At 42.1% G+C, this 14,158-nt stretch overlaps 1 pseudogene; it reads left to right on the top strand.

Moving 5' to 3' along the window:
* Positions 1 to 347: 347 nt before the first annotated feature.
* The window catches only part of LOC138850915 (uncharacterized), a 54,481-nt pseudogene continuing 40,670 nt past the window's right edge, over positions 348 to 14,158 (top strand).

Below are 14,158 nucleotides of genomic sequence, written 5' to 3'. Positions count from 1 at the left end.
TGGTGCTAACACAAGGTCTCTACTACTCGTCTTTACTAATTACCAAAAGTCTCTGCTTAATTATGGAGCAGAGAGACAGTAGTATTCGATATAAGTAATAGACATTTACTACCGGTAAGGTGTCAGAAAATTTAAACTTTCAAATTATACCAAGAATATCCAGGAATAACTGAATCTGAAGTGAACTGAAACCAAATAATTACTTGTTAATAAAAAAATATTTTGTTCTTACTGAGAATATAACTATCTTAAGAGGTTAACTGATCACACCTCATAACTTGGGGAGAGACACCATACAACAGCACCACCGGAGACAACCATACAACAGCACCACCAGGGACGCCACCATGACTCGTACTACCTTCAACATCACCACCGTGTACTCGTCAGCACAGTGTGTACTTTCTGTAGTGGGGTCTGTTGTGATCCTGTTGTCTGTGCTTGCATCCTTACTACAGCCTGATTCATACTCTGTGGTGAGCGTGCCAACCTCATGACCTTCCTGCTGGGTGCCATACTCATTACCACCATGGTAGCTGGAAACCCTTCCTCAACTGCTGGCACCGCAGATTTGAGCGAGAGGCTCGTGAACGTGACGGGTGGTGCCCAGAAGTAAATCACTGTATTTTTCTCACCACTACAATATTAATATTAGGAATAATCTAAAACTGCGTGTTAAAATGTTAATACAGAGATTAAGTTCGGAGCATTTAACATTAGTTTTAATAAATTGACACTAAAATATATTAAAGGAAATTACACCTGCTTGAAAAAAATAGAGGTAATATTTAAGTAGATTTGTGTTTTAGTAATTAATATATAACCAGCAGTTGCATTTGGCAAATTTAATGAACGTTCAAGATGCTTAGTGTACACAAATAACCACATAATAGAGCTTAGAACTAATGTTTGGTCTAACTTTATGCTTCGTGTATTTTGACTTGCGTTGTTGAGCTACGGGCGATATCAGTCGAAACACAAATAAAGTAACCGGATGTCGGCTGCCTTAAGATAGCGAGACAGTAAAGCTGACGTAGCATACGTAATCACTAATATTGGTGACACGTCGGCTACACTACTGCAGAAAAAATAAACCAATATCGGCCCGAATAATTCACCAAAATTCTGCTCAGGAAGCAAAGCCTGTGCCGACGATCCCTCCTAAAGCCATTGGCCTGTTGAGGGACTGTAGAGGATATAGAAGGTGGCGGTGGTCGTGGAATTAGCGGCGGCGGTAGCAGTAAAAGTAGCAGGTGGTGGTAGTAGCAATAATGATAGCAGAATAATCTGATAGCAATGATAGCAGGAGTGTAGTATTATTAGTCGTGTTTCCAGCATGGGCCAGCAGGTCTGGCAGTGCTCCCCTTCGTTCTTATGTACTACTACATACTGCAACTATTATTACTAAATATTTCAATACTAATACTCTAGTACATCTACTATTACTTCATTACTTCCACTATTACGCACTACTGTTGCTATGTCTTACTGCTACGAATTCTATGACCACTATTGGCTACTTCACTTCTGTTACTATTACTACTATTCCCCTCTTTCTTCCCCTCTCAGTGTTTTCTAGTCTCTCTGTTTTTTTCTCTATCTGGCTTGATACAGTAGTTAGACAGACTGAAACGTTGTCATGAGGTTTCTCCTCCTCCCTGTAGTCAGGTTTTATGACCATCTACTGTGATTCTTCAAGTTGTTTATTTTTTTTTTTACCTTACCAATTTCCAAACTGGTTTTTCTTGGCATTTACACTTTCATTTTGGTACTTGTTGAGCATGTGTTCTTCACTGGCATTTATCAAATTTATTAAAATTTAGGCTCACATGATAATAAAGTTACTGTCAGTTCTCGAGCTGCTACATTAATTCACTGTAGCCACTCTGTTTGCAGGTGCTGCTGTTACCCTCGTGTGTGGCTTCAGGAGTGCTGACTGGAAACGCATTTTAAGTTTCTCCACATCTTGCTGTTCTTCCTTCTGCCATAATTACACAAGGTTTGCAGAGACGGTGGGGACTTTTAGAAGAGTAATTTGTTAATATTTCGATGAAAATTTTAGCTGAATGTTGATTATTTTAACTTAGTATGAGAGTGTGCTGAGCATTTTTATTGCATTTTTTCTTTGTTTTTTGTTAAGACACTGTCTACTTTTTATTGCTAAGGCATTGAATGACTTGATGAGGTCCGTTGATCTGGTATCACGACTACTAGTCTTTCCATGCTGCGCTTACCTCATCACCCTCCCGCCCACCATTGCCTCTCGTACCTGGAAGGTGATTCTCAGCCGACGCCGCCAGTCCTGCTCTGGACGCCGGGCCGGGAATTCCTCTCTACCTACCTGGTCTACACTGCCGCCTCTTTCCTTCCGCGTTTCATATTACATTTTCCACTTACACGATAACAGATACCCATGATGGTTTTGCGTTCGAACTAGTTTCTGAATCATTGATAAAAGATTTATGTAATCGGTAGCTAAAATGCCCGGAAAAGAAAGCAACTTTGGGGTGAGGCATCAGGAAGGTAAATAAAGTGAATAGTACGCCATAAACACAACTGGAATTCAGGTTGGTCTTCACGAAAGTGGCTTAAACTGGCACTCTGAAACAAATGACTGTGTAAGCGTCCAATATAACTAGAAATAACAAAAATAAAAACACTCTCACACACACACACACACACACACACACACACACACACACACACACACACACACACACACACACACACACACACACACACACACACACACACACACACAGATCAAGGAAAATTATAATACGTGACTCAGTCCATCAACTGACACTGAGGAAGTGATGCAGCAAAAACTACTTCCTGTTCTGCACATAGTTTTTCTTGCTAAGTCGCTTCTTCCTTTTAAGGAGGCGTCTTAATGATGGGGCGAGCCCGATCCGAACTTGACTTTCTCCATTCTCGGATAAACTCTGATTTTCTTCCACTGCCCCGGCGCTTTACGATCCCTATGGTTAGTGCTTCCTACGCAAAATTATGTATAACTGAACCTACCCTGACCTTCACACCTGACCTAATATCTGGCTTATTTCCTACTATGGGTCAGCAAGACGCAGTAATTCGTTTTCTCGGTATTTAAGTTATCGTTGTCGACAACAGTGTCTTGCGATGAACTGGGTTCTTTTCTATTTTTTTCTCCCTTGTTCGATCGTCTAGCAGGAAGTGTGTAGATCGTGTTTCATGAGGTGTACTCTTTGTATGTTAATGCCTGGCCTTACCTTTCATATACCTTTGATTAGCTTATATTTTTTTTCTACTGAACTCGTCATGGGGCCAGGCTTCTGTCTGATACTTGCCTGGTCAAGCAGGCTGTTGCTGCTGGCGGTTACTACCACATATCCATCATAGCCCGGGTTGATCGGGCACTGATGAGATGCTCATCCAGTTTTCTCCCCGAAGACTTCTGTACTTGCTCCAAGCAGTGTTTCTGGTATCCAGTGGAAAAAATTTTTGGAATAACTGAGACCAATGGATGATAAGAACATAAGAACGAAGGAACACTGCAGCAGGCCGCATCGGGCCCAGGCGTGAGGCAGCATCCAAGTCTTCATTGGCTTGGCCACGCACCCCTAACCTAGTCAGGCCAGGTCACATTGACTTCTAAGGGAGGAACACGGCAACCGACCTGGTAGCAATGGGCTCGATCAGGTCCAACTCACCCACCCACATCCACCGTGTGTATTTATCCTAACTCATTTTAAAAGCTACACAACGTTCTGGCTCTATAATCACTAGAGTTTGTTCCACCATCCACAACTCTATTACCAAACCAGTACTTCTTTCATATCCTTAACTGAATTTTTCCATTGCTGCGAGTCTTGTCTAGGCTAGATATTTCTACACTCATTTACATCCCCTTTATTTATTCCTGTCTTCCATTTATACACCCCAATCATATCCCCTTAATTTAATGCCTTCTGTGAGATGATTCAGCCTCAGTCTATCCTCACAGGAAGGTTTCTGATACATGATCAACTTTGTCATCCTCCTTTGCACACGAGCATTTATATCCATTCTGTAATACGGTGACCAAAACTGCGCATATAATCTAAATGAGGCTCAACCAAGGATGTATAGAGTTGAACAACCTGAGGACTCCTATTATCAAGACTTTGATATGACAGATTCCATTAGCTTCTATTGCGAACACTTATGCACTGTTGTCTTGGTTTCATCACATAACCAGAACTCCTAAATCTTTTTCGCAACTGTACATTAAGATCTACATTATTGGTTTATACGGCATGTGCTGTTGTCCTGTCCAACACGGAACTTTGCATTTGTCTATATTAAACTGCATCTTCACTCCTCCAACCATATCAATCTACCCAAATCTTCCTGGAGCGCTCTAATGTCCTCTGTCAGGAATGAATTCGACGGCCTATCGGTGTCATCGGCAAAACTTGCTGATGTCGCTCATGCCCCACCATGTCGTCAGACCGCGGGTTCAATCCCCCGGCCGGGGGCATGGTTTCTCTGCTGCCTCTTTGTCAATTACGCTTCTATCCAGGAAAAATTTCTCCTATTCCAGACAATTAATTTTCTCAATAGTTTCGATGTGGGACTCTGCCAAAAGCCTTACTAAGTCCATATGCATAATATCATATTCATTACCATGATCTACCTCCTCAAATACCTTAGTGAAAAGTTAATAAATTATATGTATAACGCCCCTTTGTAAACCATGAGATTCGTTGATTAATTATGCTTTCTGCTGCGGCTACGAACTGCCTCGGCAATTATTGATTCCATGATGATACGCCATCTTCCCAGTTCACGGTGTTCATAAGTCACTGATTGTAATGACCTTCATCCTCCATATCTCTTGCCAGTATGTTATGGCAGTGTTCAGATGGAAATAAATGCAGCAAAATACCATACAATGGAAATATAACGATATGTATAGAACGTGATCCTTTATTGGATAACGTTTCACCCACACAGTGGCTTTGCCAAGTCACATAGATCTACCTGTGTGGAAGTACGGAGTATTTATAGTCATGTTCAGAAATGTTGAGGTCAGGTGGGGAATGCTGCATCTGATGGATCTACTGGGTGGAGTTATAGAGTCTCGTAGCTTGGTGTATTGATAAGTTGTGAGTGTGACTTGAAAGCCCACTGTGTGTTTGAAACTTTGTCAATAAAGACCATTATACTGCATATGTGTTTATATTTCCAGGTGTTCAGATTTTGGACATGGCGTTCAAGCATTCTTCCACTTATTCTAAGTATCTCTGCTTAGGAATGGATTTAGACTCTGAGACCCAAGCAGCTGGAACTTAACACTGAACGTCATGTTTTGCACACTTCCCAGTGGAGAACCTGGGGACAAGTCGTTGCCACACCACGCCCAATAAGCCTGACCTCAATTGTAGGCAAATTGGAAAGTTAAGACACATGTGCACATCTGGATATCTTTATTGTATTTACCGCCATCCAGTGGCTTTATCAATACAGATTTCAGGATAATAGGAAGACAGTAGAACTATATACAAAAGATGAGGTAATCAGTCCTCGGCCTGGAGAAGTGTCTACGCATCGTGGTGGAGGAGAGAATCGAGATCGATTATAAGAAGCCATCTCGATAAGCATAGCTTGATTAATGATACTCAGCATGGATTCACAAGAGGCCGGTCTATCTAACCAACTTGTTAACTTTTTTCAGTAAAGCTTTGAGGCTGTTGACTATGATAAAGAGTTTGATATTATTTACTTAGATTTTAGTAAGGCTTTGATAGTTCTGCAAGTAAATTCAAAGACCGTTAAAGAAAGTGGCAGCTCATGGCATTGGGGGGAAAATGCCTGTGGATCGAGTCATACTAGACAGGAAGCAGAGGTGTCCATAAATGGGGTTAAATCCGTGTGAGGATTCAACAAGTGGCGTTCCACAGGGATCAGTCTTGGGCCTGTTGTTACTATAATATATATCAATGACCTTGATGAGGGAATTAATAGTGATAAGGAGCAAGTTCATTGGACACAAAGATAGTAGGATAATTGATCTCAAACGTAGACTAGGGAACTCTTGTGATGATTTAAACAAACTATACTCTGGTCAGAAAAGGGCAGATGCAAAGTTCAATGTAGATAAATGCAAGGTTCTAGTCGGGAGTGTCCATAACCTCTAGTACTTATAAGGTTAAATGACAGAACTTAGCCATACAGATTGCGAAAAGGACTTAGTTATGGTTAGCAGTGCAACCTTAACTCAAGACAGCAATGCCTAAGCGTAATGCATGGAAGGCAAATAGGATTACTGGGATTTATATCAAGAAGTGTAAGTAATAGGTCCAGAGGTCATACTGCAGCTTTATATACAAATGGTATAAAATACTGACAGGTTGTTAGCAAGACATATGCAACAGTTAGTATCTTTATTTGAAACGTTTCGCTCATACAGAAAAGCTTTGATAGAAGCAGAAGAGATTTGAAGACGATGTTATCAGTCCATCACCCTTAAAGTTTTGAGGTGGTCAGTCCCTCTCAGTTCAGCAGAGCATTGTTCCATAGTCTGAAACAATGGGTGTGGATGAGAAAGCAAACTTTACTGATATATGCTTCCGGAGGGTTAATAACTTAGACACGCGCCCGCACGCAGGTAAATAGAGCCAAGCAGCAGCTTAACTTCTTTGGTGCCGTGTTTCCAGAATGCGACCTATAGCAACCGAATATTTTCAACTATATATATCTACTGCCAGGCTAACGGGAGCAGCAGGTAAGGAGACCTGACTTCATCTTTCTGTATCTCCTGCTGGGTACGTTAGGTGTTCGTATATTAGGTAAATGTGTGCGTAGTCTTGGGGCATCATTTGTAAATGTAGATTGAATGTCCACGTAGAGTACAGTGAGTGCTTAGCGGAGCCACACATTGTAAGCATAGGTATTTGGTGCGCAGTAGTAGCGAGAGCGCAGCATAGGATAAGTGCGTTCAGCACAGGTCCAGTGACATTTAGGTAGGTGATGCGGGTCAACGGCGTGCGGGCGTAGCGTCGTGTGGGTCACGAGCCATGCGGGTGATGATTGTTCCTGGTTACTAGACCACATCGGAAACTTTCCACCGAATTCTGCTGAAAATCACATTGGCTAAAACATATTGTAATCCGGTGGTTTCAGCTACAGGATGGGCTATAAATTCATCTGCATGACAGATTTATAAAAAAAAAAATATTTAGTTTCACCTCACCGGATATGAATCACCCAGCAAAGAGGCCATAGGCAAACGTAGTGTTGGGCCGCAGAGGACACCCAAGCAGAACAATGCGAAAGTGCATGTCATCCGTTCACACATCTGGCACACACTATTGTAGATGCTTCCACGCGACAGGTAGACGCTTCTTCGGTGCGCATCACCTACAAGGTTTTGAAGTAATTTTTATCCCGCATTGTGTTGGGAGGCTTTCGGTCTTGAGTTGCCTAATGGATACAGTTTTCACGGCCTTCTCTGCCGTGAATCACGCCAGGCAACACCTGCTCTCAACTTAAATCTTTCTTAATGTTTTGCATTTTCCTTAGTTTCATCACACCATCCCTTTGTAATGGTTCTTGTGGACAGGCTGCTGCTGACGCTTTTTTTTCTTTGTTCGCATCTGCTGAAAAGCCTTTTCCACTTGATATTGCTAGCTTCGGTGTTAATGTCTTCGGAGTGTTGGAGTATTTTTGTTATCCATCATATGTTTTTTCGGTTGTCTTCCTCATATTACATTTTTTTTAATTTAAGCGTAGGAAAAACAGCCTCGCTAAATATGAATTTGTAATTTGTTATGCAAGACCAGGACTCAAACAGTAGCGTTCAATTTGCTACCTAAAACACCTATGTAATACTGTAGGCGAGATTAAACGTGTGTAACTTGCCTCTACACCTGCTGACCCTGTTTATCTCTAGTGGAACATACCTGGGTGTTAGCCGACTTTTGTGTGTAGCATTCTGAGAAAGAGGGACCAGAGGTTCATAGTCTCAGAGGCAAACAGTATGAAGAAACATTCGTCAATAATTGTATTAAATAATTTTATCTCGACCAGTCTTGATGGCCCCAGCAATTTATTTGCAGGATGTTCTATCTGTATCGTGGTGGTGGAAACACTTATTTGACTAGCTCAACTTTTCGTCGACCAACTGTTTATGTAGGCTTGTGAAAGACATGTACTGAATCGTGATTGTTACAGTTTTTGACGTAGAAGTGCATTTTGAGACGCATGTGCTGGGATGAATTTTTTTGCTTCCATTCCCACCCTATTCCTTCTATTCACCTGCAATTTCTCTCAGTACTTCTCTATCTCTGCACATTGCAACTGTATATTACAAGGCAGTCCGAGAAGTCTACCGTGTCCTTAATTTAGGATGGTATGGAGGGTAGGGCAGTCCTGTTACTGTGAACGTGTTCTGTGTTTTATAGCTTCTGTTGCTGAGTGTTTCTGGTGTCTTACTTATAGTTTCTGCTACACGGCTCCTTCATAGTAACTATAAAGGCAAATCTCCCACCTCAGGATACCACTCTGTCAACACTTACTGAATCTCTCTCTCATTTATAGTCTGTCAGTCTTGCAGCAACATATGTGCTGTTCTACATTATAGATGCAAGATTTGGTGATTAATATACCTGTGGGCATGAGAATCTCCTGTCTCTTGTTTATCATTATTATCTTTATTTACTACAGTACATGTACATGTATGGCAGCCCTAGCTGACATCAAAGATGATACTGCTATATAGAAAGTCTCTTGTTATGCAGAGCATTTCAAGTGAATTAGGGTCAGTTTGTCCCAGGATGCGACTCCACACCAATGACTAACACCAGGTACCCCATTTTATACTGTTAGGTGAACATAGACAACTGGGTGTGGGCGGAAACACGTCCGATGTTTCCACTTCGCTGGGAATCGAACCCGGACTCACTGCGGAAGGAGAGCTTTGCCATCAGGTCACAAATAAGCATGGGATTCGGGCTGTGATGAAGTAATTATCTCAAGAAAATTACCAATGACACTGGTTTAAAACTGCTGGCTACTCCTCTTTCTATAATAAATTTGCCAACCATACTAAGGGTGGGGCTTGAACCTGCGGTCAGAGTCGTAAAACTCAGACACACTACCGCGGGTTCAAGCCCGTCCGTGGTAAGGTTTTGCTTGCAATCGTGTCAATTACGATATCGTAAGTCAAATTTAGCTACACTTGACATTTTACAATTAAATTTTGCCTTATACCAGCTACTTTTTTATTCATCCGAAACAAAATTGTATATAGTTTAAAATGCAGCTCGTCCTGTGAGCTGCCATTTTGTTATATAGTACTCATTGAATGATCTTGTAACAGCAGAAATCAAATATTGATAAATTAGACACATGTGTACTTCTTAAGAGTCTTGACAGGAACGTTTTCACACAGGCGATGAAGCTACTGTAAAAGAAACGTTTCACAAAGATACCCAAGAGTTGCACATGTGTCTAATCACTACCATGTCGGTTCTCTGAACCATCTATCTACAAAACCAAATATTGCAAGGATCAAAATAATAATTTTGTTTAGCCCATCAAGTACATGCTCTAAATTATAAATACTAGCACAGTTTCGGAAATTATATTTGATACTGTGCGTAGATACCATTGGAAGACAATGTGGTAGATATTTCATCATTGACCATAAAGCCACAGACACATTGTCATATAAGGGATGTACTGCCACAGGTTGGTTTCCAATAACAAAATGCTGCATAATGTGAACCTCAACATAACTCGTACATTTTGGTACAACGATGGATGGTATTTCTTCTTTCGGGAGTGACAGTAAACAAGTTGTCAATTTATTTTTGTTTCAGAGCAATAACAATTAATGTTGCATAAGACTCATTGTTGTCTGACCACTAATGTTGGCTTCACTTTTATTTTCCAATTTTTAATCATATGTTACATATAATTTTATATCTCATAAATGCATAGATTTTATAAAGACACTTCGAGTAGAGTAAACCTTGTTATATACAAAGTTCTGTCCACTTTGTGCTATAAAACTCCACGCTGGGCTTCCTACCATAACATGGACACTACCCGTGTTATATAAAAACTCGCATACATACTAAAAATAAATTAGTTAAATCAAACTTTTAATTGTTTTAATCGGATGAGGGATGGCACAGAGATACAGACATCTCACTTCGTCATAGTGAATGAAATAAACCTAATTTATTTAATTACAGCATTTTTTGGGTCGCCTCAACTGGCCTCTCTACAGCCATTCTGTGGGAATGGCGAAGAGGACTGTTCCTGTCTACTGTCACGTTCCACACCTTTGACCCAGTTCTGCAGATTGATATCCGGGTTGACTTCTAGTGGCGAGGCTTGGAATCTGGCAGTAGCACAGTAGTTTGAAAGTAGGGTGAATTTTTTCTCGAGATGTCTCAATGTTTTGTACTCTAGTTCAGTCAGAGACAGAGAGACACACACAGAGACACAGACATGCAGGAGAGGACACATACAGGAGACAGACATTACAGAGAGACACATTAGCTTCTGTATGTGTCTGTGACTGACAGACATACAGACACATAGACACACATAGAGACAGACATACACAGACAGACACATACACAGACACGTATGAGACAGACATAGACATATAGAGAGATTATTGAGGCTTGTATAACCTCAGCGTCTGTGACAGACACATAGACACATAAAGAGACACACATACAGAGACATAGACATAGAGACACATACAGAGAGAAACATACAGAGACAGACACATACAGACAGACACATACAGACAGACACAGACACATACAGAGACACATACAGAGAGAGACATACAGAGAGAGACATACAGAGACACATACAGACACACATACATAGACACATACAGAGAGACAGACATACAGAGAGACAGACACATACCGAGAGACAGACACATACCGAGAGACACATACAGAGACACATACAGAGACACATACAGAGACACATACAGAGACATACAGAGACACATACAGAGAGAGACATAGAGAGACATAGAGAGACATACAGACACACATACAGACACACATACAGAGACACATACAGAGACAGACACATACAGACACGTAGAGACACATACACACAGACACATACAGACACATACAGAGACAGAAACACAGACACAGAGACAGAGAGAGAGAGAGAGACAGACACAAACGCAGAGGGACACAGACAAACGCACACACACACACACACACACACACACACACACACACACACACACACACACACACACCAGGCCAAGTGTATATCGGCAAGTGCTTTTACCACTAGTAACTGTCTCTCACTCTCGTACACTTGCACCCTAACGTCCCACTCCTCTCGATATATTTCGTGATGACGAAAGTCTTAAACAATTGTCTTGGCACTTGACGTTCTAGTCTTGGCTGTGGAGTGAGGGAATAATATCGAGGATGCTGTCAGCTCTGGAGAATGTCATCAGTCGTAAACCTTAATAAGCGTCAACCTTACCTTGTGAGGCTTAATTTGTTTTATCAGTTTCACGAGTTACAACGTCTGGACTGACGGAGTCTGGGGTCACAATTCGTTGTTTTGTAATTCACATTGACCCCAGTGACTGAGTACAGTAATTAGCATGGGGTTAGTCATTGGTCTGTATATTGCAATGATTAGTCTGAATCAGTGATTAGTCAGGGTCACGATTGATCTAGTCGGTCGCAATGATTGGTTTGGCCTGAGTCATCATGATTGGTCTTTGAGTGTTAGTGGGGTCACAATTTAATGATCTAGTCTCTTACAATAGTAAATTTTGAAGGTCACAGTGACTGGCCTGGTGGGTCACAGTGATTGGCCTGGTGAGTCAGTGATTGACCTGGTGGGTCATGATGATTGGCCCTGTCCACTTCCCTTCCTCCCTTCCCTCCACCCTTCCCACCTCCCCTCCCTTCCTACCTCCCCTCCACCCTTCCCACCTTCCCGCCACCCTTCCTACTTTCCCTCCTTCCTTCATGCCTCTCCTCCACCTTTCCTTCCACCCTTCCCACTTTCCCCTCCACCCTTCCCTCACCCCCTTCCCACCTTTCCTCCCACCTGCCTTCCCTCTACCCTTCCCACTTTCCTCCCTTCCCACTTTCCTCCCTTCCCACTTCTCCACCCTTCCCGCCTTTCCTTCCACCTTTCCCCACCCCTTCCACCTTTCCTCCACCCTTCCCACCTTCCCGCCACCCTTTCCTCCTTCCTACGTTCTCTCCACCCTTCCCACCTCCCCTCCTCCCTTCCCACCTTCTGTCCACTCTTCCACCTTCCCTCCACCCTTCCCACCTTAATCTGATGACCACATTCCAGCTCAGGCTGACAGATTTCAGCACTTTAACAAAGTCGCCCCGTGTGATGGAATATGACAGGGAAAGCCATCCCTGTGATGGAATATGACAGGGAAAGCCACCATGTGATGGAATATGACAGGGAAAGCCACCATGTGATGGAATATGACAGGGAAAGCCACCATGTGATGGAATATAACAGGGAAAACCACACCGTGTGATGGAATATGACAGGGAAAGCCACCATGTGATGGAATATAACAGGGGAAAACCACACCATGTGATGGAATATGACAGGGAAAGCCATCCCGTGTGATGGAATCTCTTCCCACTTCCTGTACTTGGGGAGCTTTTACTTAATATCTGAGATAAGTCTTTTCGACCCTGGACTTGTTACAAGGGTTTTGGCAAGTCCCTCTTCACGAGGACAGCCAAGAGCTAACTGCATTCTCCACTCCTACAGGTCATTATCACTTCCTCTGTATGGCCTTTGGATTATGATCCTCCCCTATCATATTCTCAAGGCTCATGACTATCTTTAGAGGTCTCATAGGTAATGCACTTATGGTGTACTTAGATGACGTAATCGTCATGTCTAAAGACGTGGATGCACACTTGAAAAGACTTGATGTAGTACTTGGTAAGCTTGAAGAAGCCAATTTAAAGATCAAACTGTCTAAATGTCAATTTTTCAGATCAGCAATAAAGTTTCTTGGTCATGTAGCCAATCCTAGAGGGGTTACGACACATTGAGACATTATTTATCAGTACTCTGTTCATGTCTTGACAGACCATGCTCCACTGATGCCTTTATTCCAGAACAACATACTGGAAGGTTAGCCAGATGGACCTTGACTATCCAAGAGTTCAATCCTACCTTTGAACACTTACCTGGCAAGTCAGATGTAGTCGCAGATACTTTATCGCGACATGTTAGTATAGTAACTGCAGACCCTCCATTTACTGCCGAGGATGTAAAGAATGCTCAAAGAGCAGATCCCATGTGGTCTGGTGTGATTCGATTCCTGCTCCAGGAAGATCTTATTGTGACTGTGAAACCACCAGCACCCACCAGTGACTTTGTCATCAACCAAGAATTACTGTATCGAACAGCCGAGTTGGGTACTCCTAGCAGAAGGGTATACCAGTTAGTAATTCCACAGTCACTAGTGAATGTAGCCTTACAGCTAGTTCACAATGTACCAGGTGTTGTGCACCCTGGTATGGATTGTTCAGTAAAACAAGCCAGATTGAAATACTTTTGGCTTCGTATGGCAGACATTTCTGAGTATGTTACGAAATGTAGTGTCTGCATGTAACATAAAGGTAATGTTAATGGTCCTAATCCAATCCAGGTGTATCCAACTACTAGTGAACTGTGGGAAAGAGTTGCGCTAGATTCGTTAACTAATTTCCAATGTTCCCTTCAGGGCAACAAACATCTGTGTTATGGTAGACCATTTCACCAGATATTGCTGTATAGTCCTTGTGGCTTAGCGCTTCTTTTTGATTATAATAATAATTCACCAGATATTGAGAGTTAGTTCCTAATGCTGATAAGACTGCTGAGACAGTAGCTAAAGCATTTAAAGAACGCATTATCTGCAGGAAGACCACCTCTAAGTCCCTAGTAACAGATAATGGAGGTGAATTCTGTAATGAGATTCTTGAAAATTTGTGTACCTTGTTCAAGATCTCTAAATCCACCATTGTTCCTCATCATCCTGCCAGCAATGGGTTAGCAGAATGAACCAATAAGAAAGTACTTGATGTCTTGAGAGCCACTATCAATCCCAACAGCGAAACCTGGGATGAAGTTATACCTGATGTTCAGTGTGCCA

The sequence above is a fragment of the Cherax quadricarinatus genome, chromosome 9 (assembly GCF_038502225.1).
Source record: "Cherax quadricarinatus isolate ZL_2023a chromosome 9, ASM3850222v1, whole genome shotgun sequence".
In the NCBI taxonomy this organism is placed as follows: Eukaryota; Metazoa; Arthropoda; class Malacostraca; order Decapoda; family Parastacidae; genus Cherax; species Cherax quadricarinatus.
The sequence above is the reverse complement of the archived record's forward strand: the minus strand, read 5'-3'. Positions and strand labels throughout refer to the sequence as shown.